Below are 4,396 nucleotides of genomic sequence, written 5' to 3' on the forward strand. Positions count from 1 at the left end.
CTTTTCGTTGTTTAGTGTAATGTAGTTCAAGAACTCTGTTTGAACACAGTACAGAGTTTGACGAGTCTGTTTTACTGTTTTGTATTTAAACCTGTCAGTTTTCCCGTGTCTAAATTTTAATTCAGACAAAAAAGAAGACACATTTTTTGTGTTCAATTACAAATTGTGGCATTATTTAATAATACTGCATACTATTTTATATACTAAATACTACTATACATTATTTTTGTTTACACACACACGCACACATGTATATGTATACTATTTTAAGCTATTTAATAGTTATTTTATTGTTCAGAGATATTTAACAACTCAGCATCACTTTATTTGGCATTATTTAATGTTTATTACATATGACATGTGGATTCTATTTATTTGTGTTTCAGTGGTCAACAAATGATGCAACATGGGAAAATTGAAATGACCAAAATGTTGCTTTTTCAAAATGAGCTCCATAAATTCTGTGTTACTTTTATTTGGTTATTTGGTATCATTTTCATTATTACAGTGCATGAGCAATAGGGCAGTGTTGAAACTGACAGGCAGGAGGGGTGAAAAAGAAAGAGAAAGAAAGAAAAGGTGAAAGGATCACAAACAGAAAAGCACAGTGGATCTCTGACTGCTGCATCTGCAAGAAAACAAACAAACAACCTATAAGAAAAAAACAGAAAACAAAACCGTGTGTGTGTGTGTGTGTGTGTGTGTGTGTATGTGTGTGTGTGTGCTGGACAGCAGTGCTCATCTGCAACTCCCCCCAAGACCCTCAATTTCTAATGTGAAGATAAAATTGAGGGGCAGAGAGTGAAGGAGTGAAAGGGGCCACTTCAGCAGCCCCACCCACCAGCCTCTGGGTGACACCTGTCCCCCCAAGGCCCTGTTTGTTTTCTTTTGCTGTGTTGGCTAAAAATTTCTAAACTTTACATTTAAATTTAGGCTTAACTCTAGATTAACATAAAAAAAACACTGATTTTGATTTCGTTTTCTTACAATTTGTAAGTAAAAATGTCAACTGTTTACTTACTTACTTACCACTTGTGTGGTTTAGTAAAAATGCAAATACATTAATACTCACTTGTATCATGTTCATAAATGATTAAACTTCTAATTAAAACTCCACTAGGTTTATGACTGTTGATGGGAGACAATTGGCTCAGCATTATTGTCAAAAATAGAAGCAACACAGGGACCAATTTTGTTGGCTGACTGGCCGGGCTGCACCCCGGTTTGTGTGGCTGTCCTGAGTGGGTGTTTTCCGTCATAGCTGAGAAGACTACTAGTTGAGCATTTAGGGTAAAATAGCGTGCTGATTGCAGTTTGTGTATCAGATATCTCAGAAAGTGAAGTTAAAATAAAAAGCTCTGAATATTTGAAAGTCTTTGGTTGGTTTCTTTATAAAGGCTGTTTTTCTGAACAGTTAGGATTCTGGATTTTTCCTGTGCTGTCTGTCCTGGTCCCTGGTCATTTGTCCCAGTATTTCTTGTCTTCTAGTGTTTGTTTCCATATTCCATGCTGATTCCTGTTTTTGTTTTTTTTGTTTTGTTTTAATGTTTAGAATAATTTCATGTCTTATTCCTAGCATTTCTAGAGGGTTTTTTTTATGTTTCATGGGTTAAACTTTGTATTTAACTGTATTTCCACCTGTCCCTTGTCTTGTGTGCCTTGTGGTTAGTTAAGTTCTACCACTCTTTGTGCCCCCTTCCTACGGTGTCACCTCCCTTGTATTTAGTCTATTTATGTGTATGCTGCCGTTCCATTTAGTTATTTCTGTTCCTGTTCCTTTTGTCTCTTCCCTATGTTGCATTTCGTTGCGTCACCTTGTGAAGTGTCTGCATTTTTACTCTGTTGTTAGTTTTAAGCCAGCACACTTTTCATCTCGGTCTTTGTAACCTGCTGCTTCCTGTTTTAGTTTGGTGAGCTTTTGTCCTTTCTGTGTTTTATGGAGTTGTGGGTCCTTGTCTCATTAGTTACTATTCAGTTCAGCGGTGTTCCCACGTGTCTCCACTTCCACTAATCACCTACCTGTGTCTCCAAAAGTTGATTCTGTTCATCTGGACGTAGCGTTTTGTGGGAGAGTCATTATGCAAATGTACTGTTTGTAAGATTTGGGGAAACCTGCAGTCAGCTGAGACTGAAGAAGTCACTCGGATGAGTGACGAAACGTTTCTCCCACAAAACGCTACGTCCAGATGAACAGAATCAGCTGAGAATGCATCAAGACACCTACCAGTGTATTTGTCTCAGTCTCCCTTTGTCCTTTGTCACAGCATCTGCTCACTTCCCCTGTGTTTCTTGTTTCAATGTTAGTATTTTGATTTTCAGTAGCTGTGTTTTAATTTCTTTCCATACTTGTGCTTCACCTATATATTTTGCTCTTCAGCCTAAATAAACCGCTCCCCTTTTGTTTTTCACAATCCTGTCCTTTGTGTCCTCATTTTTGATTTCACTCACCTCTCCACTGCATGACAGTATGGTGTGACCACAGCACAACAGCCCTCTCCAGGTCCTTTTCTACAAGTGGCCACGGAAGAAACATAGCACTCGCCAACCTCTATGCCACAGCCCAGCTCTCCAGTCACCTTTCCTGGTAGTAAGACTGATTCTCCATCGAATGTTTTCCTTGAGCCTGCTAAACCTGTTCCTAGGAACTGCTGCAAGCTGATGATTCTGTTACAACGTTTTATAATTAGTTTCATAATTTTAAGAACCATAAGAAAATTATGAGACTGTTTTTTGTAACTGTAGACCCCCGATATGATGTTGGTCCTAATATCAGTGAGTTATTTAGTGTAAGTGACAATTTCTCTGTTCTCAAGTTTCTGGAAGAAAAACTGTATTCAGGGTGCCTCACAATAATAATGTCTCTGAAGCAGTTCATCCTAAAACTACACCCTCTGTTCAAAAGCCAGCCAACACAACTATTCTGAGCCTCCTGTCAGTGACTGTGGTGTTTCTGTGCCAAACAACCCAATTTCTATGCACTGTGATGTTAGACTGGCCAGGTTTGTGTTTGATAACTGTGTATCTGTCCCAGCCTGTGAGAAAATTAAGGACAATTTCTTTACAGTTGATAAATTTCCTCATGATAGGAGTCAGTTTTGTGTTTCAGAGCTGGTGATGAATACTAAAAGGCTAATGTGTAATCCAGCTAGCGTTAAAATTTTGTCACCTGTTTCCGTCATGCCTGAGGGATTTTTTTTTTTGATGCATTCAAAATGTAGACTAGGTTTCAAAGTTTAGTGCATTTATTTAAACTGACAGCTTTGGAAATGAATAACAAGTGGAACACCAAGTTGTCAGTGGTTGGCTCCAAGCAATCTGATCCACAACTTTCTAGTCTCCGCCCTTCTCTGAGCCTGGTTCTGCTGGAGGTTTCTTCCTGTTAAAAGGGAGTTTTTCCTTCCCACTGTCGCCAAAGTGCTTGCTCATAGGGGGTCATATGATTGTTGGGTTTTTCTCTGTATCTATGAAGCGCCTTGAGTTGACTTTTGTTGTGATTTGGCGCTATATAAATAAAATTGACTTGAATTGAAAAGGCACCGCTTAAACAGATCCCTAAATCTCATTCTCACTAAGTCGCTAACTCTTAGGTTTACTCACACCCCAGGTCCAGATATCCTATGCAAGAAGGGAGCAGATGGTAAGTTTTGGTTTCTCTTAGAACAAGCAGATAGAGCACTGGGGAGAGCAGGTTTAATTTGAGAGACGTGAAACATGTTGTGGATCTCCATGATGCAATGTAGCTTTAACCAGACAGAGACAGGATTTATAAGAAAGACTAATATAAGGATTTCAAAGGGACTAATATAACTGGAGTTAAGTTTTTTTTGGATTCTGACCTGAGTGAGCAACCCGTTCTCACTCCCAAAGCGTAACATTTTACGCTAGGTGACAAATCGTCACCATATTACGTTTTCGGCTACCCACCACGTTCCTAAATGACGACCTCGGAAAAAGAGGAAATATGAGAACCGTCTGGACTGAACCTACACATGTTCGCTCTTTTTCTTCAAATCGCTTAGAAACACGCTATTTAACATCATTAAAGTCCTGGTTAAGGTCAGGAATAAGGTTATGGTCAGGGCTAGGGATAAGGTTAGGTTTAGGGCTGGAATACAGGGCTGGAACGTCTACTACCGCGGGAGCGTCATTGCACTGGATTCCAGCCATAACCCGCCGCGTACCATAAGAACGCCGAAGGTCTCCTTTCGCGTTCCTCAGGAACGCCGCGGGACGTGACAAAACGTCGACATGTTACGCCTCGGGAGTGAGAACGCTCTGGAGTGAGATATATTTCATGGTGAGCCAAATGTTTTGGAAGTGTTTTAGGAAAGAGAGGTGGCTGATACCCAAGAGATGCCTTGAAGTTGACGTCATGGATGTGTCGGCATACTCAATC

This window comes from Copadichromis virginalis, linkage group LG14 (assembly GCF_057382275.1).
Source record: "Copadichromis virginalis isolate Kocher_CV1m ecotype Utaka linkage group LG14, C_Virginalis_male_GT1.1, whole genome shotgun sequence".
Lineage (NCBI taxonomy): Eukaryota > Metazoa > Chordata > Actinopteri > Cichliformes > Cichlidae > Copadichromis > Copadichromis virginalis.